Consider the following 27,260-nt stretch of genomic DNA (forward strand, 5'->3'; position numbering starts at 1 on the left):
TGATGAAATAAAGATGACTTAATTAAGTTTTTAAACTTACTGAACAGTAAAGTAAATCAAGTCTTTGCGTTCCTAATACTTCGCTTAAACGTAAGAAAAATAATTAGAAGATAAAAAAAAAAATGAAGGCATGGTGGTGTGTGCCTGGAATCTTAATGGCTTGGAAGGCTGAGGCAGGAGGATCACAAGTTTGAGGCCTGCCTGGGAAACCTAGTCAGAGCTTGCCTCAAGGGAAAAAAATAAAAAAAAGCTGGGAGATGTAACTCAAAGTCAGAATACTCCTGGGTTCAGTGCTCAGTACCACAAAAATAAATAAAACAAAACAAAATACAAACAAATTGAGAGTGGAGGCAGCAATACCAGATTCCCAACTCAGTAAGTGGATTCTTCAGGACTCAAAATGTAGATGAGAGGGCTGGGAACAGTGGTAAGTGCCTCTTATCACAGTAGCTGGAAGGCTGAGGCAAGAGGATCCTAGAGTTCGAAGCCAGCCTCAGCAACTTAGTGAGGCCTCAAGCAATTTAGTGTGACCCTGTCTCAAAAGAAAAATAAAAAGGGCTGGAGATGCAACTCAGTGGTTAAGCAACCCTTGGTTCAATCCTTGGTACACACACACACATGCAAAAAAAGTTGTAGATAAGAAATAGTCTAGGGAGTGCTCAATGCTGGCCACTTCAATTTTTCAAATGAAAATCTACTAGCTTGCACAAAAACAAAAAAGTATATGAAAATATTATAGAAAATCATTATAATTAAAGTTTGTCCCTAGACACTGTGAATCTTTTTGCTAATACTTAGCTGCAGAGTCAAAGTATTCACAGTGACTTTCATAGCAAAAAAGATTTCTTATGATCAATCATTTCAGTTATTTAGTTTTCTTAATACAGTCACTGAAATAGAAGCCATAGCCCAAACTGAACATGTTCCTTAATTTTATTTTATTTTTTATTTTTTGCAGGATTAGGAACTGAGTGTCCAGGCCACTTGTTCTTTCTCACTGAGAGACTTTATTTATTTATTTATTCATTTATTTATTTTTGAGAAAGGATCTTGTTAAGATGCTGAGGCTGGCCTCAAACTTGAAATCCTCCTAGCTCAGCCTCCTGATCCTCTGGAATTACAGAGAGCACCACTGCTCCTGGTTAGTTAAGTTTTTAACTTAGAGTTCAACTTAAATTTGAAATGTAAAAAAGTTTGCTTCAGAACTTTAAAAATATGATCTGCTTTTTATCTGGGTGACTGGCTGATAAATTATTCTCTCTTCTTGAAAGACTTCTATTTTAAACTTTCTCAAAAGCCTTACCCAATATGAAATCCATTATGGCAGGCAAGGTGGTGCATACCTGTAATAATCTGATCAAACCATGGGCTGAAACAGGAGGCTTGCAAGTTTAAGGCCAGTCTTGACAAAGTAGTGAGGTCTTGCCTCAAAAAAAGCCGGGGATGTATTTCAAGGGTAAAGTGCCCCCTGAATTCAATCCCCAATAGTAAAAAATAATCCTTTTAAGGAGCTAATTTCTATCATGTTCATGGAAAAAAAAAATCAAGACTTGTGGAGAAGCAGGAATGTGCCCTTATTCCCAGGAAATTATTAAAATAATCAAAGAAAAAAAAAACAGTTATGGAAGGGCTGTTGGTAGAGGGTTTGTCTGGCATGCCCTTGGTTCTATCCAGACCACCACCAAAAAAATAAAAATAAAAAAAAAACAAAGAAAAGAAAAATAAATAAAAGTGCTATAGAAGTGCTGTAAAGGAAACTCTGGCAGATGGTTCTTTCACCTCTTCTTGGACAACATGACTTGTCCAAACAGGGGACAACACAAAACAGGGGCGAGGGAGACTGTGATGAAAGCCTTGTCTTTTGGGGCACAGCTGGAGAGAAAATGGAATCACTGAACTTACAACAGTGCTGAGTAGTGTGCTCACCCTGAGGTAGGGAAGGTGTCTTCCCAGCCAAGGGGTTCCCTCCTACTACATACTGCAAAGACTGAAGAGTGGGGAAGGTTTGGAGAAATGGGCAAGTCTCATGCAACCACAAGGCAGTGGGAGGAAAAGTCAATACTTAGGTACAATTGCAGCACACCAAATGCCTGTGGATGGCAGGACTCTTCTCTGCCCTGGCTCCTCATTCCCAAGGGTCTCACTGAGGAGCGTACTCAAGTTTTTACAATGGTAGGATTCAGGGGGAGAGGGAAAAAATCTCAACAGGATAGGTCTTAACTTGGCGGGCTGAAGCACACACAAAAAGAAAATCACATAACCAAATTATGAACCTAACTGGACTCTAAAGCCAGGACCAGAAAAAAAAAGGGAAAGGGCAGAGGACGGAGGCAGTCGGATCTCTTAAGCAATATTTTGAACGAATAACAAAAAGCTTTCTAGTGATAAGGCCCCAACCAAAAGAATGTCTTGAACAGTCTAAGAAGATTTGATTATTCTTTGGTGGGCACAGGTGAATCAGCCCTTCTTAAGGATATGTGAACAGGGGGAACAAATCCAGAATGGTACCCGTGTTGCAAAAAACACACTGCCTTCTCCTCCACTCTCACACCACAGCCAACATAGGTTTACAGGAGTGCAGGTTTCTTTCTTCCCATCAGCAAGGAAGCAATTCAGCAGCAAGCACCAGCCTGGTTTTCTAATTTAATTCACTGCAGACACTACATAGATTGTATAAAGCATCTGATCTCAGGTTGAGGATGTAGCACCAAGACTGGCCTCTAGACCCTGTTCCACTTTAGCTCCCACTTGAAAACTGCTATGAATCCCAGTTCCAACAACTCCCTCCTTGGGTTTAATTAATTTGCTAGAACTGCTCACAGAACACAAGAAAATTTACAGGTTTATCGTAAAGCATATTACAAGACACAGATGAAGAGATACATAGTTTAAAGCACAGGAGAAGGGGCTTGGGGTTTCCGTACCTTCTTCAGGGTGCCACACTCCAGAAATCTCAGTGAGCTCGGCTCTTGGAAGTTCTGCTACCTGGACTTTCAGGGTTTTTTCTGCAGACTTCACTCCAAATCTAATACTAATAGACTGGGTGGGGGAAACCCAGAAAGCCTATCAGCTTCAACCTTCTTCTAGGTCTTTCCTTACAGCATTCCTCCCCTAGGGCATGGGGGCTGACATTCCTTGGGAATTGGGAGATTTTCTAAGACCCACGTTGGGGAAAAAATCCTAGTTTCTGTGGTAGCCTTGGGGAAGGAGTTACAAGCTAAAAACCAAGGGTGGAAACCAAAAAATTAACATAATTTTATGGTACCTATGAAAAACAAAGACTAAAATAAAAGAAGAAAATAAAGCCTGAAGAAGTGATGCACTCTGGTAATCTTAGTAACTCAAGAGGCTGAGGAGGGAGGATTCCAAGTTCAAGGCCAGCCTCGGCAGTTTAAAAAGACCCTGTCTCAAAATAAAAAAAAAAATAAAAGGGTTGAGGACCTAGCTCACTGGTAGAGGGCTTCTGAGATAAATCCCCAGAACCAACAAAATACTGCAAATAACAAAATGAGTGAGAACAAGCTGTCAGAGAATAAAAATAAAATAGAGTACTTTTGGTTTGAGGCATTGAAAACGGAGACAGAGGCCGCCACTGTTAATCAGATCTTAGACAAGCTGCTACAAAACCTTTGAACTGGAGAAGCCCTTCTTTCATATCGACCTTGGAAACACTGTTCAGCTCTGCTGACCTGCACCCAATCCTTTTTCATAAAATAATACTTCTGCCAACACTAATCATAATTCCTAACTAACAAATGATATAGTTACCAACCGTCTTCAGGTTTAAAGCTATAAATACAGCCACCATGTCATAAAACCTTGGAGCACATTTTCCAGATTTCTTGTATCTGTTTTTCCCAGATTATAATCCTAATTATCCCCAAACAAATGTAATCTTCTTTGTTCTCAACTGGATTGACTTTATTCAAGGTCAACAAAACTAAAGATATTTTGATTCTTTTACTAAGTAACTTTGCTTAAAGAAAACTTTGAAATAATTTCTAAAAGTAAGGTTAATGAGCACAGCACATCTCAAAATGTATGGGCTATATCCAAATTTTAACTAGAGCCTTAAAAATCTTTTTATTAATAAAACAAAATAGAACAAAAATAAATTAAGTAATCTAATTCAATAACTTAGGAAAACAAGAAGGAAAAAGTAATTAACAAAAACAATGTAAAAACATACATAATAAGCTTAATAAATAAACTTGAGTAGGTTCTTAGAGAATCTAGTGAGTAGAAAAACTAAGGCAATAAAAAACCCACATAAACTAAATTAGTGTAGACAGAAATGCTATATCTGTAGGTACAGAGAATATTTTTTTTTACAGAGAATATTTTTTTTTGAGAGAGAGAGAGAGAGAGAGAGAGAGAGAGAGAGAGAGAGAGAGAGAGAGAGAGAATTTTTAAAATATTTATTTTCTAGCTTTCAGCTTTTGTTTATATGTGATGCTGAGGATCGAACCCGCTTGAGCCACATCCCCAGCCCCCAGAGAATATTTTTTAAAATGGTAAAATGCCATGTACTTTTTAGATCATCAATTAGATAACCTAGAAAGACCAAATGGTATCATAGGGAAATATACCCTAGTAAAATCATTTCAAGAAATAATGCCTAAATAAATTTGTAGAAAATAACGGTTCAACTTTTCAAATTATTTTTCTGCAAATAGACCCAGAGTTCCTGTTGCCACAAACATACTCTTTCAAGTTTAAAAAAAAAAAAAACCCACACATTCTTATTGATATGTGTTTAGGATAAAAAGAAAGAAATACTCATAAGACATTGAGACTTAGCAGGGTTGTAAATCTTGAATGACACACCCTTAGCCCCTGTGCTTGGCTCCTGCCCCTGGCTCCTGCCCTTGGCTCCTGCCCTTGTAAAATGAGGGAAATAAGCAACCACAGGGAACAGAGGTGCAAAATTGTTGCAGCTCCACCCTGGATCTACTTCCAGTCTGGACCCTGATACAGCCCTTCTCTAAATATTGGACCCCAAGCCAGAGCTGCTTCTTACTGTTCAGATAGCCCGTGAGTATCTTCCTTCCTAAATAAACTTCTGGCTCAGGCTGAAATTCTTTTCTGTCACATATGCCTACTGGTCCTGAGAATCCCACTGCTTGTGAGTTGACTTCCCCTTCTCCTTTGGGAACTCCTGGGACCCTTCTTCAGAGACATCTCTTCTCCAGTGACAAAAGGAACTTCCTAGATATTGATAAATAACACAATGTGGCCATTGTTCATTTATCTATTTTTTTGAGAGAGAAAAACTTTTTTTAAAGAGAGAGTGAGAGAGAGAGAGAGAGAGAGAGAGAGAATTTTTAAAATATTTATTTATTTATTTATTTTTAGTTTTCAGCGGACACAACATCTTTGTTGGTATGTGGTGATGAGGATGGAACCCGGGCCGCACGCATGCCAGGCGAGCGCGCTACCGCTTGAGCCACATCCCAGCCCCTGAGAGAAAATTTTTAATATTTATTTTTTAATTATCGGCGAACACAATATCCTTGTTGGTATGTGGTGCTGAGAATCGAGCCTGGGCAGCATGCAAGCTAGGCGAGCATGCTACCTCTAGAGCCACATCCCCAGCCCACAATGTGGCCATTGTTATGATGTAAATAAACACTCACTGTTATTTAGAAAAGGCAAAAAAAAAAAAAAAAAAACAACTACTGACTTTGACAAAAAACAGAGTTTCAGGAGAAAAATCACCAACATGGAACTAGGAACAATGAATAATTAAAAAATTACTTCCTGTATTTCTTTAATAAAAGATATTTAAAAGAAAAACTGAATTGCAGATTCTCCAGGTAATGTGTAGAAGTAGGATGGGAATTAGGACCCAGAAGACCCGACAGACAGACCCAGAGCTACTCCACTTTGGAGCAGTCATCTCGCCTTAGAAGGCTCAGGTTTCTCAAAGGCATGAGCTTGCAGAAAAATAAAATTAATTTGAATTTCATTTTGTTTTAAGTATGTTACTCATTAAGTAATATGTATGTGTATTGCTTATCTAGAATTTTGACAGGACTTCTATAACAAAGAATCAAAGTTTGTAGAAATATCTCAGTAGGGACATATTACATATATATGTTAGCTCAAGGGACACATATCTATATATGTGTTATATATAAAAAAAGATAGGGACAGGTGGTATTTGCAAAATATGCAGTAATTTCCAACATTCACACAAACCTAGAAGGCAGTAGTTGATAATCTATAGATTTTGGAGGAAAGATGCCCTGTGAATGAAACCATTTTTTTACCTACATTGGCAGGAATTCAATTTTAGTCAAATTAGAGGTAATCTATTGCTTTATATTTTGCTTGGTAAAATATATAATTAATGGTCTTGGAAAAACCCTCAGTTAACTTAAAAAAAAAAAAAACAACTCTCACCAAAAAGGACTACCTTTATTACTGTTTGGTTAAAATGTTTTCCACTGATTATTTTATTTCATACCTCCTATTTGCCATCTTTTATATTTTTTTGTTTCATGTCTATTTTGTTAATTACTATCATAGTAACTAACATAGTTATTCATGTTAGTTACTATCATACTTGAAATAATAGTTGCACTTTTCATAAACTTTTTTAGGAAACACATTGTATTAAACAACAGAGCAACTGAGATGTATAACTACAAGCCATATCATTAGGAAGCAATTGCTCGATCATGTATTTAAGGGAAGATGGTGCTTTCTTAAAGAAAATGGTGCTTTTATTGTTTTAAACTTAACCCAACTTTTTAAAATATATAAACTCTAAGGTTTCTAAGTTAAATTTTCGATTTAAGTATTTGAATAATTCAGATAAATAACTGAATTTAAAGGGAATCTTCAATTCTCAGAGAGGTTGAGGGATTCAACAACAGGGATTTCAATCCATTATCAGGTATCTCAATATATAATTATCCTATGAACATAAAATTTAAAGCTTGAACATAAAACAAAAGCCCACTAGTGAAATTAACTTTCTCATTTTTAAAAAAAATTGTTTTTAGTTGTAGGTGAACATAATACCTTCTTTTTATGTATTTATCTTTTTATGTGGTGCTGAGGATTAAACCCAATGCTTCACATGTACAAGGCAATGCTTTACCATTGAGTTACACCCCAAGCCCTTTCCTTCTTGTTTTTACATGCATGTAATCTCACTGACTCAGAAGACTGAAATAGGATGATCCAAGTAAGAGGCCAACCTTTGCAATTTAGAGACCCTTTCCCGAAATGAAAAGCTACATCTTTAGTGGTAGAACTCCCCTGGGTCTAATTCCCAAGTATTGGGAAAAGAAAAAAAAAAAAAAAGAATTTGACCTGGGAGTTAAAAATACATACATATTCACATGAGACACATAACTTTGGACTGCATTAACTGATAAGCAGGAAACAGTGTTCCCAGAAAGGGAGGAAAAAGGATCAGAGAAAATGAGATCAAAGTGAAAGGGTACTTAGATAAGGGCTGAGTGAACAGATAACAGAAGGGATGTGGCAGAAACTTTTCATAAATATATATTTTCGTAATATAGATTTGCAATAATAATAATAATGTAAATTTGCAATATAGGTTTGCAAAACAAAAATATGGAAGGTATTTTCCTAAATGGAAACAGTTAATGAAGTAACGCTTAGGGGAACAATAGTGGAACTTTACTTAGCAGTGCTGAAGGTGATGGGCATAGAACTAGGGCTTCCCCCTAAAAATGTGACATATTTGCACAATGGAATTTTACTCAGCAATAAAAGAGAATAAAATCATGGCATTTGCAGGTAAATGGATGGCATTGGAGAAGATAATGCTAAGTAAAGTTAGCCAATCCCAAAAAAACAAATGATGAATGTTTTCTCTGATATAAGGAAGCTGACACATAGAGGGGTACGGAGGGGGGAGCCTGGGAGGAATAGATGAATTCTAGATAGGGCAGAGGGGTGGGAGGGAAAGGGAGAGGGCAGGGGATTAGCAAGGATGGTGGAATGTGATGGACATCATTACCCAAAGTACATGTATGAAGACACGAATTGGGTGTCAAAATACTTTATATACAGAGATATAAAAAATTGTGGTATATATGTGTAATAAGAATTGTAATGCATTCCGCTGTCATTTATTTTTTAAAATAAAAAAAAATACTAGGGCTTCCCTACATATACATGTTGGCCATAAGCATGTCTTATATAGAGAAATTTCTATTCAAGTTTCAAGTCCACTCATTGAGTTATTTGTTTTTTGCTATTTATCTTCCCATATATTTTGGATGTCCCCCTTGTTGGTTCTATGGTTTGTAAGTAGGGCTGTTTCTTCACTCTGTTGTTTCCTTTGCTGTGCAGGAGCTTTCTAGTTTGAAGCAACCTCACTTGTCAGTTTTTGCTTTTGTATTTGCCTGTGCTTTTGGTGTCATAACAAAACAAAAACAAACAAACAAACAACAACAACAAAACAACCCTCCAAACAATAGCAGTAATCATTGCCTCGGCCAGTGTTAAAAAGATTTTGCCCTATGTTTTCTTCCAGTAGTTCTATGATTTCTGGTCTTATGTTTAACTTGATTATCAGTTGTGATTTGATTTTTGTATGTTATGTAAGATAATAGTCCACATTCATTCTTACACTTGTAGAAATGGAGTTTCCTCAATATCATTCACTGAAAAGATTATTTTGTCCCTACTACATATTCTTGGCACCTTTGTAGATGATCAGTTGACCTTGGGCGCATTGACTTATTTCAGAGCCCTCTATTCTGCTCTATTGGTTTTATATGTCTGTTGTTATGCCAGTATCATACTGTTTTGCTTATTGTAACTTTTAATATATTTTGAAATAAGAAAGTGTGATATCTTCAACTCAAGACTTATTTAACCTCTCTCAGGATCTACTGTGGTTCTGTATGAACTTTAGGATTATTTTTTCTATTTCTGTAAATAAAATAAAATAAAACCCATTTTATTGAATTCATTTAGTAGTTTATTAGTTCTAAGTTTCTTTCTTTCTTTTCTTTTGTACTGTGGATTAAACCCAGGGCCTTGTAAATGCTAAGATAAGTACTGTGTCACTGAGCTAAACTCCCAGCATTTCTTAAATTTTATGCTGAAACAGGGTCTCACTAAATGGCCCAACCTGGCTTCAAATTTGTGATCCTCCTGCCTCAACCTCTGGAGCCACTGGAATTACAGGCATGAGCCATAGTGCCAGGCTTATCTCTTATCTTTAAAAATGCTTGAAACTGGGGCTGGGGATGTGGCTCAAGTGTTAGCGCACTTGCCTAGCATGCGTGAGGCACTGGGTTTGATTCTCAGTACCACCTAAAAAAATAAATAAATAAAGATATTTTTAAAAAATTATTGAAACTCAGGAAGAAAACCTCTTAGAGAACATCTGCTTTCATGCTTATTAAATCTATGGCAAAAGGCTATAATTTTTTTTGTTATGAAATACTTGTGAAGTTCCCAAACATTAAATTCTGCTTTCAATACGGGAAGTGTATTGCCATCTTAGCTATAGGTTTTAATAATCACTCTACTGTTTATTGGGAAAACCTGGAACTCAGCACTTTTTCCTAAATGCTCCCTAGAAACAGAGCCGGCTGCTTCCCTAGAGCTTGTGTCTCCCCTCTGCTATGTCCTCATAATACCAAAAAGCTAGGGGACAGCAATCCAAACACATGACCTGTGACAAGAGCTACATTCCTCTTCTCTGACAATGAAAACATAGAGGACTATGGTAGCTAAGTTGAGAGAGCTACCCTGGCATGTGCAAGGGCCTGGATTTGATCACCAGTAAAGGAAGGAAGGAAGGAAGGAAGGAAGATAAAGTAGAGCAAAACAAAAACTTCTAGGTAAAACAACCTGTCATCAAAAGAAATTTAAGTAATTTTAAAAGGTTTTGAGTATATTTATTAATCAAAAAAATTCACCCCAAGGACTGGGGATATAGTTCAGTGGTAGACAATTCGCCTAGTATGCTTGGGTTTAATTCCCAGCACCACAAAAACAATACAAAATGAAATGATCACCCATTAGACATCAAATATTATCCATAAAGTTCTCAAATTTCTCTTCCTATAGTGAAAACATCTATAATACCAGTGAAATTTGAATACTAAGTACATTCCTAAATTCTCCCAAAATAGCCTAAACCACATAAACTCAACTGTAACAAACTTAATTTTGGTAAGATACTTTAGGGAAAAAATTTGAAGTATCAAATATTCCACAAGTGTTACTTACAATTAAGTAAACTGAGATTCAACCTCTGAAATAATGTAACTGTGTGCACATGAGATTATCATGCTTTGACACTTGAAGTCCTAACTCTACAAACCCTACAACCCCTCCCAGCAATGGGCAGGTGCTATATCTATTTTAAGAAGGGTTCAGCAAGGGGCAAAGAGAAATAAGAGATACAAAAAAGATCATAGAGTGAACGCTTTCTTTAAAGGGTATGACTAAGTACCTATGTAACCAGACACTGGGCATGATATTAAGACACAGCCTTTGTCCTAGGATTTTCAGAGTTTGTAGAGCAGACAAACATAAACAAATGATTAAAGGGAGTTTGAAGTCTGAGGAACAACTGTGCCACAAATATTAAGTGCTCTCGATGAGTGCTCCCGAGCTGGGTCATTAAGGAAAAAGGGCAGTTCATTAGGAGAGGTACAGCAAGGACACAGCAAATGTGTGAATAGAATGTCATGTTGAAGACCTACAGACTGAGAGATCTAAAGGACAGCACAGTGATGAAGAGGCTGGACATGAGTTACAGCCAGTTCAGGAATACCAGTCACAGGATTTGATATCTTCCCTGCAGACCAATGAAAGATTAGGAGCCAGATCAGGACCATCAGGCATAGAGTTTGATTTTTTTTTTTTTTTTTGCTGTTTTTTTGGGTTTTTTTTCCAGCATTGGGGACGGAACCCAAGGGTACTCTAGAACTGAGATACATCCATAAACGTTTTTATTTTTTATTTTGACACAGGGTCTCACAAAGTTGCCCAGGCTAGTCTCAAAATATAGGGAGTAGGAAAACATTTTGAAAAATATATAAAATAAACTCTTCTCACTTGCTAAATACATTTTATTAAAAATTAAAAGCAACAATAATAAAATATATGTAGTAGGGAAACTGAACTGAGTTCTTTAGATTCCTGATATCCACGGATATTGAAGAGGGGGTAAGAACTCCTGTATCTCATTCATCTCCGTGATGATCAGATAAACTCTCTTTGGGGAAGGTCCTACAAATGTGGACTTAAGAATGAGCCTACTGGAGCATTTAAAACTGACCACTTAAAGGAGGGGGAAAAAAAAAGTCCACAACCAGGCTCAATGGTACATGCCTATATCCCAGCAATTCCCGGGCTGAGGCAGAAGGATCCCAAATTTGAGGCCAGTCTCAGCAAATTAGGCCTAAGCAACTCGGTGAGACCCTGTATCAAAATAAAGATTAAAAGGGGTGAAGTATGGCTAAGTAGTGAAGTGTCCCAGGATTCAGTCCCTGGTATCAAAAAAAAAAAAAAAAAAAGAAAAGAAAAGAAAAGAAAAAGAAAAAAGAGAAGCAGGGGTAACAATGAGGGAATAATTCATAGAACTAAGGTGATTCTGAAGACTAGAAAAATAGATAAAGGTGTATCTAAGCTTATTTGAGGGTATGGATAGAACGAAAAATGTAGTTTTTACTGCCCAGCAAGCTCAATGTTCTCAATGAAGTGGGAGCAATTGGCAGAAAGGATTAAGGATGGTTTTGTTTGTTGTTGTTGTTGCTGTTGTTTGTGCATGAGCCCACATGCAAGTATATGGGGAAATCCAAAATCCTGAGACATGGCAAAGGTATTTTTAAAAAGTCCTTCTAAGATCTCAGCAAATTTCCAGGACTGTACATGTCCTTGGGTTGAAAATTATAAGTGTTAGACACAAACACAAGGTAAATCACATGATCATAAACTCTCCTGGAAAATCATTACAATTCTTCCAATCTTCTCAATGTTAAAAATCTAAGATAACTCACACTATCCTCATATTTTGAGAATAGTAGTCTCTAGATTAACATCTGCAATTTTGAGTAAACATTTCAGAGGCTTTTTTTTTTTCATTTCAACTTTCTTTGAGAAAGCAAAGTGTTTTCACCAAGACTCTTTCATTTCTGCTTAAAATATCCTGTGAGACGAATAGAAGCAAGTGATACTTCACCTTTTGATGAGGAAACTGAAATACAAGAATGGTGAAAATGACTTTCTGGAGCACAGCCTAGTTCAGCATGACTTACTTGTTCTAAACGCCAAGAACACATGGTATGTGGATACTTTTTAATGCAAAAAATGCTACAGAGCTCTTTGTGAATTTAGGAATTACCAAAGTTCTCAGGTAAATTCCATGAGAAGGTCAATGATCTTCTCTGAGTTTCTTGAGGTAAACAGATTACTGAGACCACTCTGGCCCTCAACGTGTATCCAAGGCACCATAAGCAACAGAGGTTTTTCCTTTCACCTAGTTCAGCCACAGTTTGTACCATTCTGTGGCATGTGTAATGGAAAGAGTAAAGAAATGCATAAGGAAATAACTATAGCGCTCTTATCAACGGAAAAAAAATTATTTAAAATTAACTCTGCTCCCTTGCTAAATACATTTTATTAAAAATTAACAATAATAAAATATAAGTAGTAGGAAAACAGTTTGAAAAGTGCACTGCATTAGATGATCTGTAGGATCTAATTTTGTTTTAAAATTCTGGGACAGTCTGATGTATGGTTATATGCACTTTTAGTCCCTGCTATTTGGGAGGCTGAGGTGGGAGGATCACTCATGCTCACAAGTTTGAGGCCAGCCTGGGCAATAGAGCAAAACCCCATCTCAAAACTAACTAACTAAATAAATAAAATTTATTTCATTAGTCTTCACAGAACAATGAGTATGAACATCATATCATAAGAATGATCTGTAAGGAAGAAACACTGAAGTTTTAATCTTAAAGCCTAGGTGGTGATTTAAATTTGAAGAACGATCAGGAGGCAGATCAAGACCATCAGGCATAGAATTTGATAATTTTTTGTTTTGTTTTGCTGGGTTTTTGTTTGTTTGTTTTTCAGCATTGGGGACTGAACCCAAGGGTACTCTACAACTGAGCTACATCCCTAAACCTTTTTATCTTTTATTTTGACACAGGGTCTCACTAAGTTGCCAGGCTAGTCTCAAACTTGGAATTCTCCTGCCTCAGGCACAGAGTTAGATCTATTTTCTATAGCCTAATAGGTAGGTTTTCCATTCTGATAAGAAAAGCCTTTTTTGGGGGCTGGGGATGTGGCTCAAGCGGTAGCGCGCTCGCCTGGCATGCGTGCGGCCCAGGTTCGATCCTCAGCACCACATACCAATAAAGATGTTGTGTCCGCCGAGAACTAAAAAATAAATATTAAAAAAATTCTCTCTCTCTCTCTAAAAAAAAAAAAAAAAAAAAGCCTTTTTTTTTAAAAAAAATATATTTTTAGTTATAGATAGATAGATATGATACAGTTACCTATCTATCTATCTATTGTGGGGCGGGTACCAGGGGTTGAATTTAGGGGCACTCAACCACTGAGCCATATCCCCAGCCCTGGTTGTTGTATTTTATTTAAAAACAGGATCTCCTTGAGTTACTTAGGGCCTTGCCATTGCTAAAGCTAGCTTTGTTTTTTTTTGTTGTTGTTGTTGTTTGTTTGTTTTTTTAAAGAGAGAGAGAGGGAGGGAGAATTTTAATATTTATTTTTTAGTTTTCGGCGGACACAGCATCTTTGTTTGTATGTGGTGCTGAGGATCAAACCCCTGTGCATGCATGCCAGGCAAGTGCCCTACCGCTTGAGCCACATCCCCAGCCCGCTAAAGCTAGCTTTGAACTCGCGATCCTCCTGTCTCTTAGCCTCCCAAGCCACTGGAATTATAGGAGTGCACCACCTTGCCAGCCTATTTATTTATTTTTATGTAGGCTGAAGATTGAACCTAGTGCCTCACACATGCTAGGCAAACGCTCTGCCCCTGAGCTATAGCCCCAGGGCCAAGAAAAGCCTCCCTCCCCCAAAGATTAACAGAAAGAGTCCAACATTAGAAATAACAACTACTTCTCAAATGACTGAATTTATTTTGATTTATTTTAATTCTGGCAACTTCAATAATGAATGTGAGTGGAAGAAAAGTGATTAATTCAAAAGTGAAGTCTCTAAACAAGTTAGATTTTCTTCATGAGAAACAGTTTTAAATGTCCACACTTATTGGAAATATGGCTGAAGACAGTGCTAATAAACCAAACTGCTAATACTTTTCTCCACAAGCAAGCTGGCAAAATCTCTTAACATTTCTTAAAGACCGCATGGAAAAGAGGGGCAAAATTCTCAATGTGGAGACCTAGGGAGAGACCAAGTTCTGTAATAGCTGACAACATGAACTTAAGAGAATTCATGTGACATCTCTAGGTAGCCTTGACAGATGATCCGGTAGAACAAGGTGTTATCTACTAGATTCCAATCAATAACATTTTTATTATTACCACAACTTGGAATAAAAATATAGGAATTGGCGACTGGGATTGTGGCTAGTAGAGCACTTGCCTAGTACATGTGAGGCCCTGGGTTTGATTCTTAGCACTACATATAAATAAATAAAATAAAAGTCTATTGACAACTAAAAAAATAAATAAACACAAATATATAGGATTTGGATATATATATATATATATATTGATGTAGACAGATTTTTTTCACCATGTTAGTATTTGCCTGGGTTTTAAATAAATAGGAAAAGTGGTTCCTAGAAACTTAATTCAGTTTATATGTCAAGAATTACATGAACTTTATCTTTAATAGCCTTAAGGATGTATACATTGGGTTGTCTTACCTCATTTACCTTGAATTTAAACTCCAATATACCCCAAATTTCTCTTTCCTTTAATGCCCAAACTGGTCATTTTAAAACTGAGAGAAATCTTTGATTCTTTTTCATCTCCTTTGTGCAATTAGCAATTAAGTCTACATGATTTTTCATGTAGATACCAGATCTACATTCCCATTTCATTCTTGCCTCTCTTCTTATAATCCATATTCTTAGTCTCACTCTTGAATCAATGCAGAATAGCACCCCTCTCCCTACTCTTCCAAATTTGTCAGAAATAATATTACTAAAGATGTGAATCCTCTACCTATCTGCTTTATTTGTTTGCAATATTTGCAGGACAGCACCTTTAGTCTGGTCTTAGGATTTTACAAACTTTGGCCTTACCCTGTTCTTACACCGTTCTTCTATTTGCCAATGTGGACTCTCTACAAGGTAGCCGCCCCACCCCTGCCCTCGAAGCTAAGAACATCCTTATTTTACTCCATCTCATACTCTTTCCCCTTCACTTGTCTTCACTCAGATGCTATTTCTTATTATCTACCCAAATTCTTCTTATCCTTTAAGATCCAGGTGCTAGCACACCACCTCCCCTTGTGAATCCTCCTTTAACTGGTATAGTTCAAATGAACTGCGCCCTTTCTTGAACTTCTAAAGTTCTCATTTATTCTAAGTTTTTTTTTTTTTAGAGAGAGTGAGAGAGGAGAAGAGGAAGAGAGAGAGAGAGAGAGAGAGAGAGAGAGAGAATTTTAATATTTATTTTTTAGTTCTCGGCGGACACAACATCTTTGTTGGTATGTGGTGCTGAGGATCGAACCCGGGCGACACGCATGCCAGGCGAGTGCGCTACCGCTTGAGCCACATCCCCAGCCTATTCTAAGTTTTCCTTGGGTATTTAAGTAAATACTTATTGTTGGTATATGATGGAACTGTATAATCTTCCCTTGAACATTCTCAACTACTGTATTTCCAATTACTACTTCAATGCTATGCGATTTCTTTTTTTCTCATCTTCCTTCCTTCCTTCTTTTTTTAAGAAAAAAAAGAAAAGAAAGAAAAACAGATGGGGTCTAGACATGTTTTCCAAGCTGACTCTGAACTCTTGGACCCAAATTCTTGATTCTCCTGCCTCAGCTTCCTGCTTATCTGGGACTTCAGGCATGTACCATAATACCCTGCTTTCTCATTTATATTTGTTTAGTACTTCTTGGTATTTAGCATAAAGTGCATATTACTTATTTACCTTGATTTTGTTTGTCTCCTACTCCAGATTCTAAATTCAACAAGAAAAGATTTTTGTCTATTTTGCTCATTAATACATTCCTAGTTCCTAGTATTTGATAGGTAAAGAAATACTTTCAAGGGCTGGGGATGTGGCTCAAGTGGTAGCGCGCTTGCCTAGCATGCGTGAGGCACTGGGTTCAATTCTCAGCACCATAAAGATATTATGTCCACCTAAAACTAAAAAAAATATATTTATGTGTGTGTGTGTGTATGTGTGTGTGTGTGTGTATATATATATATATATATATATATATATATATAAAGAAATAGTTTCAAATGAGTTCATATTTTTAAAACTGAAAGAGGGCTGAGGGTGTAGCTACATGGTAGAGAATTTGCCTACAATGCATAAGACTTTGGGTTTGATCCCAGCAATACAAAAAATAAATTAAAAAATGATAAAAAATAAAATAAAATAAAAAGTGAAAGAAACATTAAGAATACTAATAAGTAATAAAACAAGTACTATTATAAAATAAAGGACTTCAGATGTGCCAGGCCTTATACATATTATCCATACAGCAATCCTTTCATTATTACTTATTATTACTTACTTTCCTCACTGCCAAATAAAGCAAGTCTTAAAAGAAGTTAAATAATTTTCCCAAGAACACACCCCTAATAAATGTACTAAAAATAAATGTCTCAGTCCTATTTAGTACTGAAAAAAGTCCTTAGCTAAGCTAATCTAACTGTATAAACTACAAGTAAAATAAGATGTTGGGGGATGTGGGAGAAGAACTCTTCAGAAAGCTACTTATAAAATCTTTTTCCCAAGCAGTGAATTATTTTAATTTCTTATTAGCAATTTATCTTACATTTTTCCATGAACTTATAACTTCCTTTCTTACCCACCCTTCACCTCCAAGTAGAAAAAAGAAAAAATCTTCTGACTAATGTTGTGATTTCACTAAAGAGATAAAAATTCCATCTCAGTTCTCATGTAAAGGACAAGAACAGAATGAGTAGCCACAGTCCTTACCCACAAAGTGAAGAAAAGCAATCATTAAGGAGGGGGGGAAAGGTAAAGAATGCTTTATTCACGATTACCTAAAATTTTCCAGCATGAGAGGGGAAAGAGGAAGTCTATTTTCAGTGACAATTATTACTCTAAAAATATTAGCATGCAAGGGGAAAATTTTCATTCTGAGAGTCACTACTGTGCTGAGTTCTCTTTCTCTCACAATGACTTCAAATTCCCAGAGTAGAGAGGTAATCTAGGCAGATGCTCTTGCCCTATGAAAATGGCAACATCCAGGAATCATGGGAGTTGAAATGAGGACAAACTGGAAAGGATTTCTCAACACCAGGTCAGTCTCTAAGAAGTATCAAGTGTCAGAGTGGATACTTATATCCTCAGGCGGCTGGGATGAAGGCAGAGATTACAGCCACATAGCTTTTTAGAAGATTTGTTATGCTCAATGCATAAACAAGATTCAGTGAAACTGAAGCTGAATTAACAGCTGAAAGAATTACAAAAGGGAAAAAAAATGCCTAATACTTTCTTTTCTCTACCTAACCTCTAATTTCTTCCTATAATGCCCCTACCATTTTAACTGGCTTCTCTACAGGCAAAGATAGAGTAGGTTTCAAGCTAGTTTTCATCTTAAATATTTTGGAAAAAATCATATTTGTTCCTTACTTCTATGCATGCACGTAAGTGAAAAGGATTTGATAAAGAACACATAGCTTGATATACTCATTAGCAGTTCAGTGGCATTCAGAGCAAACTGCTCTTTGGGTCAATTTTAAGACTCTGATGAAAAAAAGTGTCTGGTGTTTTCCTCTCTCAGTGTCATGTATTTCCAGAAATTCTCAGGAAGAATCACAAAGACTCTCCTGACATCTATCATTCCACACTTCAGTTCTCTGACATGTTGTTACGAGAACTGGCTGCTTAGACTCAGTAAGTATGTGCTTGCTGGTCAGACCAAATAAATACAAATGCCACTGATTTGGTCCTTAAGAAGTTTGAGACAATGTGGCCACAAGTAGATGAAAAAAGGAGAGAAATTATGTAACAAGTGATTACAGGTATAACAATTCTCCATGCTTATAGTTACATTTGAGTGATTACTTCTTTTTAAAAAATTCTGAGGTATCATGAATTCGATGGGAACAAAAAAAGCTTCCTTTAATGCAGGAAAATATAGACATATATAGAGGTCAGCACACAAGGTTAGCCAACTCCTTGATCTTAAAATCTATCCCATGTGTCCTAAGCACAGATAATGAAGGTATTTGAGAGGGTAACTTAGAACAGATGGTTGGAGCTAGACATGGTGGCACACGCCTGTAATCCCAGCAATGTGGGAGGCTGAGACAGGAGATCACAAGTTCAAGGCCAGCCTGAACAATTTAGTAAGACCCATCTTCATTACATAAATAAGGCCTGGAATGTGGCTCAGTGGTAAAGTGCCTCTGGGTTTAATCCTGGTACGAAGTAACAAACAAACAAAAAATTATATTTTCAAACCAAGCACCAACTGTCCCCATTGTCATACCAGCAGTTCGATCCCTCACTGCTCCTCCTGGATCATGTCCTGCTGGCTGCCGCTGAGCCCATCTCCTGCTTCCACATGTGGCAACTCAACAGGAGCAAGGGCAAGTAGATAATCTTGAGAGGGTCTGCTGCTGAATGTTTGCCAGCCTAGAAAAGACAAGAGTTTGAAAGTTTTTAAGTCTGCAAAATGAATTAAGTCATATACATCTGTTATTAAAAATATTACATGAGTTGTTGGTGGTTTTAGAATCCTATATGTGATGTTTCCATCACATGGTTGGCTGTTACAATATTTCGGGTTAGAGGATCTTTCTCAAGCAATAATGCCCTCAAAAACACCAAGAATAGTATTCCCTAACATGTGTAGAGAGCATTGTGCAGTGCCCAAAGCACATGTGGTCTCCACATCTTGACTGCAATAATCCATTAGGCTTGGGAACCAGTGGTTTAAATTATGATCTGTTGAATCCAATGTTTCTTAGCCTGGGCTACTAAGAATATCATTTGGGTGTGAAGTTGAGCCCTTATGCTCAGAGATTCTGATCTACTGGGTAAGATGTAAGCTACTCACAGGTAATTCTATGGTGAAGCCAGGATTGAAAATCATTAGTTTCCACCCTTGTACCTAGAGGATCTTTATGTAGGATGAATTTAAGTCATAAATAGTAAATACGTATCCAGTTTATACCATGTTAAGGCAATGTACTACATGCTCTGGAATAGGTATAGCGTAAGAACGTGTGGGTCCTATGCTCAAACACTTTAATTTAGTGGGAGACACCAGACACATAATTTTTAAGAGATCACTTAAGAAGATAGAGACTGTAAAGGCATAACCTAAATAAACAATCTGTGGTAAGCTTTTATATTTTCTATTAAGTGAACTCATATGATACTGACTCTAATTAAATTAAAATGTTAAGATGGAAATTATAATCATCAAAGCAACCAGTAAAAATAAAATAATGTGTCATTGAAATGCTCGGAAAGAATCTGAGTGATATAGTTATTTGTTAAGAGTATTGATAGGCATAGTAGTGCTAATTGTCCAATACTAAGAAATAACTCAAATGTTCTTAAAGCACACACCCTGATTGACTCTCATAGATTCTGTATAGTTCAGCAGCTGTATACAATTATATATATACATTACAATTATAATGCATGATGTCAGGCAAAATAAAATTATGGTTAAATAAAAAAAAAACATAAGCCAAATAAGACTTCGTTGGTCAAAGATATAGTAAAAACCTTGGGTGCTATAAAAATCAGAGATGACTATGCACTGGAATAAGGGAGAAAGTTTAAAACATGGGAGAACATGGGAGAAGTCCACTAAGTCTAAGAGCAGGGTGAAAGAGGAGGGAGAGGGGGGGGAGGGAGGGAGGGAGGGAGGGAGGGAGGGAGAGAGAGAGAGAGAGGGGAATGGGAAGAGAGAACTGTTTTCAGGCAAAAATACAGCTGCAGGGATAAATGGAGGGAGATGAAAAAGCTCACTTTGAAGGATTTCTCTAAAGGTACATTAGAAATATTTGGGGAGACAGATTGAAAATAAAATCCAAACAGTTTTAGTAAAATAGCTAATAGAGTTGAACCATTTTCCTGAATATCTGTAAATAGTATTTGAATATCCTGAAATAGTATCCAGAATAGTATTAGAAGATGTTCAAGTTCAGGTTCTGAAGGTTTTCCATAAATTACTGGGTTCTTAGACAATGCCAGCTACTATGCTAAATGTACTACAAGTTATTTCATTTAACATTCTCAAAAAACCTGGCAAGGTAGTTATTATTATTATTTCCATTTTATAGCATAGGAAAGGAGGGCTCAACTTGTTCTCAAAGTCACAGAGTTAAGAAATAATAAGCTCAGTCTGGGATACAGTATTACTTCAGAAGTATAGCATCATAAAAGTCAAGATTTAGTTTTCCTGAGATATAATTCACATACCATAGAGTCCACTCATTCAAAGCATAGATGTTAGTGGATTTTAGTATTTTCAAAGTTGGGCCACTATTGCCTATCATGACTACGGAATTGTAGATTATTTTCATCACCCCCCAAACACATCCAATACCCTCTAGGAGTCAGTTCTCATTCAACCCTCCCATGGCTCTTGGTGACCACTAAATCCACTTTGTCTCTATGGATTGGCCTATACTGTATATTTTACACAAATGAAATTATATAAAATTTGACCTTTGAGTCTAGTTTCTTTCCCTTGATATGTTTCTGAAGGTTCAAGCATGTCATACTCTGTTTCTTTTTATGGCTGAGTAATATTTCACCCATAGATATACCAGATTTTCTTTGTCTACTAAGGAGGTTCATTGAAGTTATTTTTGGTTTTTAATATGACAAATATTAACATTCATTTAATACATTTATTAACATATATTAACATTCATTTCCAAGGGATTTCTTTTATTGTGATAAATATATGTAATATAATACTTGCCATTCTAGCCACAAGTATAGATTTTTGTGTCATTGAGGACACACTTGAGCAACCCTCATCAACAGCCACAGAGAACTTTTTCCTCTTCCCAAACAGAAACTCTGTACCTACTAAGCAAAAACTCACCATTCTCCCCTCTCCCAGCTCTAGCAACCACTCTACCTTCTTTTTATTAATTTTTTAATTTGTTTTAATTATTTTTACATGATATAGAATACATTTATGCACTTTGATAGATCATACATAGATGGGATATAATTTCTCATTTTTCTGAGTATACATGTTGTAGAATCATATTGGTCATAGAGTCACATATATGCATAATGTAATAATGTCTTTTTCGTTCTCCTATCCTTCACCTGCCTTCACCTCCCTTCACTTCCGTTTACCTAATCTAAAGTAATGCCTTATTGTGAATTAGCATCCACATTAGAGAAAATATTCAGCCTTTGTTTTTTTTTTTGGAATTAGTTTATTTCACTTAGCCTGATATTCTCTAACTCCATCCGTTTACTGGCAAATACCATAATTTCCTTCTTCTTTAAAGCTGAGTAATATTCCGTTGTGTATATATACCCCATTTTCTTTATCTATTGAAGGACACCTAGGTTGGTTCCATAGTTTAGCTATTGTGACTTGAACTGCTGTAAACATTGACATGGCTGTATTACTGTAGTATGCCAATTTTAAGTCCTTTGGTTATAAACCAAGGATAGCTAGATCAAATGGTGGTTCCATTCCACATTTTTCTCCATACTGCTTTCTATTTCTATGAATGTAACTGTCCTAGGTGTATCATATAAAAGGAACCATAAAATTTGTCCTTTTGTGTCCAGGTTATTCCACGCGGCACAAAGTCTTTACAATTCATCCATGTTGTGTATGTATCAGAATGTCCTTCCTTTTTAAGAAGGACTAATAGGCAGGCCATTGTGGTTATGTGTGCCACATGTTGTTTATCCATCCATCCACGGATGGACACTTGGGCTCCTTCTACCTTTTGGCTACTGTGAATAATGTTGCAATGAACATGGGTACATCATTCATGACTCTGCGTGGGCATGTTTTCGATTCTCTGGGGAGTGAAATTCTTAGGAGAGGAAGTGCTGGGTCATATGGTGATTCTGGGTTAGACTTTTGAGGAATTGCTAAGCTGCACATTAGCTGCATCACTGAACATTCTCACAACAATGTACCAGTTTTTTTCACATCCTGGCCAACACTTGTCACTGGATGACTTTTCAGTGGTACCCATTCTAGTAGTAAGAACTGGTAGAAGACTTAGGTCAAGATATTGGCTTACTGCAGGAGTTTGTGTGTAAAGTGAGAAGAGTCAGAGAAATAGATAATTCCAGAAATTAATTTGAAATGAAAAGATAAGTCCTTGATACAGTACTTCAGAGGAAATCTGTGTATGCCAAATAAATAATCATTAGGCAGGTAAAGTTCAGGAAGTCTGGTTTGGAGAGAAATATTTCTTTTCTTTTTTTTTTTTTTTGGTACTCGGAATTGAACTCAGGGCCACTTTATCACCCATCTAAGCCCCCAGTCCTTTTTATTTTTTTATTTTGAGACAGGGTCTCATTAAGTTGCTTAGGGCCTCGCTACACTGGTATGGCTGACCTTGAACTTGGAATCCTCCTGCCTTAGACGCTGCTTGGGTCACTGGGATTACAGGAGTACATCACTGCACCCAAACATTACTTTTTTTTTTTTTTTTAAAGAAAGGTTCAGGGCTGGGATGTGGCTCAAGTGGTAGCGCGCTTGCCTGGCATGCGTGTGGCCCGGGTTCGATCCTCAGCACCACATACAAAGATGTTGTGTCCGCCGATAACCAAAAAATAAATATTAAAATTCTTTCTCTCTCTCTCTCCCTCTCTCGTGCTCTCTCTTTTTTTTAAAAAAAAAAAAGAATTAAAAAAAAAAAAAGAAAGGTTCAAGGACACAATGGTAAAACTGCAAGAGGTCACTGCCTATATGTATGTACTGAGTTTAGTAATTTATGAGCCAAAAACTGGCAAAGAAACTTTTGCCTACCTGGCTTTGTTTGTTTGTTTTGTTTAAATAGTAAAAGAATACTTAAATAGTATCAGAACTTCAGCTATCACTCTCTTCTGTTGGTAACACATGTTTATCTATTCTGCAGGATGGTAGCACCTTTGGCTCTCTGAGTGCGCCAAGCAGGCTCAGTGAACTTGCCCTCCAAGGGCTGTTACGAGATGAGGAGTCCTAGAAAGCCACAATACGATACATTGTTATCTGGTTGGCTGGAATTCATGCCGGCAAACTATCAAGGAGAAGATGAAGTTTCAGTTTTCTGGGCCCCAAACAGTCCTTTTAGTAAAAAAGAAGCCATTCCAAACATATAGAAGAGTCTCTAGGAGAACACACTTTCTCAATGACTGATGATCCTGGTTTTGCTCAGCTCTGGAAAGATTCCAAAATGACACCATTCCAAGGGGGGGAAAAAAAGCCACAGTGATGACTCAGATGTTTGGACGCTTGTTTTGACAGAGAAGCTTAATGATACTATTTAGGATCCTGAGGTGAGCATTGTAGGAGAAAATGCAAAACATTGTCAGCTAGCTTCTACAGTAGGTTTCCCCTCTGACCGAACATACTGCAAGTTAAAACAAAGAAACAACTAACTCATCACTTAGTCCAACAGAACAAACGTGAGAGTAAATGCTGAAGAGTGTTAAGGTAAGAGGCCTGGGGACTGGGGGGAGGACTCCAACAACGACAGCCTGTGGGCACCTTTAAATGTTCTCACCCCCTCACACCTCTATAGTTTTAATTGAATGAAATAAACTTTATAAAAGTTGTCATCTTTCTGAGGATAATACAGCTCGTGTGGTTTTTTTTTTCTGAGACAGAAACCTATTCTGATTTCATCTGTATTAAGTATTCACTATATTTTCAAAGTAAATATCTACTTCTGCAATATTTTCTAGAATGTAGATTTAAAAAAAAAATAGTGAAGATTTACAGAAAGCATTCTGAGTCACTTGATCTTTAGCATCCTATCAGTTGTGTGCAATAGCACCGGCTTCACAGGTGCCAGGGCCTCCAGAGCCTGCCCTCCTACCCCCCTCCCCCATGCTTCCATAAGTTTACAGGAGACACAAGGAAGAAAACATTACATTTTGGCGAAAGATAAGTTATTCTATATTTCAAACCCTAGAAGCAGACTTTTCTTTCAAAACAACAACAAAATCTCAAAAACAAGTCACTCAAACTACAAACACGTACGCATCTATACAAGCTATGCACATCTTGCAGAAGAATTTTTTTTTTTTTTGGACACTAAATGCATTCTTTTTCAATAAATGGATCCATCATTGATCAAATGTCATCAAGTACTTCTGTTACCAACAGGAAGCCATGTTTATCATGCTGGATCTAGTCCTTCCTTTTCCTTCTGTGCTATTAGCATGCCTGCCTTGCAAGTGCCTTCGAAGCTTCTCAGCAAAAGATGTTTCCTTCCTGTTGAAATGCTGCCTCGGCTGCTTCTCTGCCCAATGCAGTTCTCCTCTAGGTCTAAATGGGGTCAGACCAGACTGCACTGAGCAGCAGGTTACAGACCTCAGCGGGTTATATCCACAAAATGTTTCTCCCCTTACTTTCTCTCTTTCTCCAAGTAAATTATCCCAACTGTCCAGTGCCCAAGGGACAAACTATTTCAGCATGTCAGCAACTTGGCTCCTATTAATACTTTAAAAAAATCACAACATAAAATAAAATTACTACTTGGCAGTTAAAGCTCTAAGAAGAAAGTTAAAGAAAGACCATGTATACTCTCGGTTCTAACATACAAAAAGTGGTAACTCTCAAACAAATTCAGTAAGCATTTGCAGAACAAATTCCAGAAATAAAACCCAGCAAGCTTATTTCTAGTTGGCAGTCTTTACAGAACTAAAATCAGCAAACGAATTTAAAATAAATTAGTTATAAACTATCAGTAGTTATAAACTATCACAGTGTTTACGATGCACAGAGGTTTTTTGAGAACACAGGAATGTAAAAGGTACATGAATAAATTCAGTTGGCACTGTGTGAGAATTATAAATTAAGGTATACAATTTCTAGAAACAAACAAAAATTATGAGGAAAGAGGTGAAAAATAGGTATTTTTTAAATCCAAGATGGAAAGCCCACATTAAAGGAAGACACTGTGACACTGTATTAAAAAAAATTCAAACATAAAAAGTCTGTATAAATTCCTGCACCTGAGACACAATTTCTATGATACTCCAACACTTGTTAATACTTTAACTCTTTGGTCAGAGACGGGAACAACATAAGGTATGCCCAAAATCTTTTTTTTTTTTTTCCCAGTAATGGGATTTGAACCCATGGGCCTCGCACATGCAAGGCAAGTGCTCAGCCACCAAGCTACATTTCCAAATCCTTTAAAAATTAATTAATTAAGATTGAGATAAAGTCTTGCTAAGTTGCCCAAAATTGGACTCAAACTTCAGATCTTCCTGCTTCAGCTACCCAGGTGGATAGGATTACAGGCGGGGCGCCTGGCACCAAAATCTTAATTCTGAAAAGTCAGTGAATAATATGATTTACTTCACTAAAATAGAATATGTAATTCCTACAACAGAATTGTCTCCTAAAAGAAATTCTATGTGGTAAAAGTAGAATAAAGTTTTAAAGGGATATAAAGGGGTAAAAAAAGGGCTTCAATGAATTTAAATATCTCAACTGTCATTTCATAGTTCATTTTTCTTCATTCAAAGACCTTTTTTTTTTTCTTTTTAGATATTGGTGTTTGTCTTTATATCACTGACCACAGGACACAAATTCTACCCAGATCTAGGATGTGAGTTGACTCTTAGGACACCTTCTCTCCCCTGTTCTCATAAACTCATAAGCAAACCAAGAATATAGACTGTAGAAGAAATACCAAAAGATAAGTTAATCCCAGGTCCTAAGTTTCACTTTAATCACTCTTAACCTTATGACCTTGGGATGATCATTTAAGGAAACTGAGGACTAGAGAAGGCTATAGAGGGTTGAGTTCTATTTTCTTTGTTCTAACTCTACTGTCCAATTTGATACAGATGGAACAAATACATATTTAAGAAAAAGATCACTGCACAAATTGATAAGGAACAAAAACAATGAGCAACATCCTATTGATAGAATCATGCCAATTTATACACACTTACACATTAAAACTTTACAAAGAATACTCACTAAAATGTAACATGTAACTGTAACTGACAGTCACAATGTTTATTCTTGAGTCCAAAGAAATTTCACAACACATATATTCCTTTATATTTGATACTTTCATATTGTAAAGTAATGTACTGAATTCTTGAGAGTAATGAGTCTGCTGCCAAAGTTTAATTAGACTGAATTACTAACTGCATGCATTCATAATAGCCATATATTAAGAATCAATAAGTAGACCCTAAGTGCCTTTTATGAACTGCTTCAAATCTACACCATTAACTGAGATATTAAAAAACGGCTCATTTTTTTATTTTATTTTTTCTGAGGAAAGTTATTAGGCTTATATTAATCCTACTTTCCAATTTCTTCAAGACAGATAGGAAGTAAAAGAATAAATTACTTATTTATTTATTCACTTACTTATATTTTGTGGTAGTGAGGATTGAACCCATGCACACTAGGTAAGCACTCTAACACAGAGCTACATCCCCCAAGAATAAATTTCTAAATCATTATGTTATAAATTATTCACAACCCAAAGAATATCTTCTACTACGGATGCTGTAAGTCATATGACCTATAAGATTTGAAGCCGTTACATTAATATCATCAATACAAACATTAAAGGATCAATCTGAAAACTTAATACTTGATGAGATGGCAAACTATATATAAAATAAAAATTTTTATACTATAAAACTGCTGACATTTGTTACTTTTTTTTCCCAATAGCATTACTTCAGAAACAATACTGACAAAGTTTTCTTTCTTTCTTTCTTTGGTATCAGTGATTAAGCCTGCGATACCTAACAAATGAGGAACACCTCCAGCCCTTTTTATTTTTTATTTTGGCACAGGGTCTCACTAAGTTGCTTAGGACCTCCCTAAATTGCTGAGGCTGGCCTCAAACTTGCAACATGGCCTCAAACTTCCTCTTTCCTAAGCCTCCTGATCTGCTGGGATTACAG

At 36.6% G+C, this 27,260-nt stretch overlaps 1 protein-coding gene across 2 annotated transcripts in view; it reads right to left on the reverse strand.

Moving 5' to 3' along the window:
• Nucleotides 1-27,260, reverse strand: part of Tet2 (tet methylcytosine dioxygenase 2) — a 137,609-nt gene that overhangs the window by 76,595 nt on the left and 33,754 nt on the right. For both annotated transcript variants that reach the window (XM_005339807.5, XM_040293016.2), the window contains exon 2: nt 18,646-18,791. The gene's annotated coding sequence lies outside the window, so the exon portion shown is untranslated. The remainder of the gene's footprint in view (nt 1-18,645; nt 18,792-27,260) is intronic.

Source organism: Ictidomys tridecemlineatus, chromosome 9, assembly GCF_052094955.1.
Source record: "Ictidomys tridecemlineatus isolate mIctTri1 chromosome 9, mIctTri1.hap1, whole genome shotgun sequence".
NCBI classification, from domain to species: domain Eukaryota; kingdom Metazoa; phylum Chordata; class Mammalia; order Rodentia; family Sciuridae; genus Ictidomys; species Ictidomys tridecemlineatus.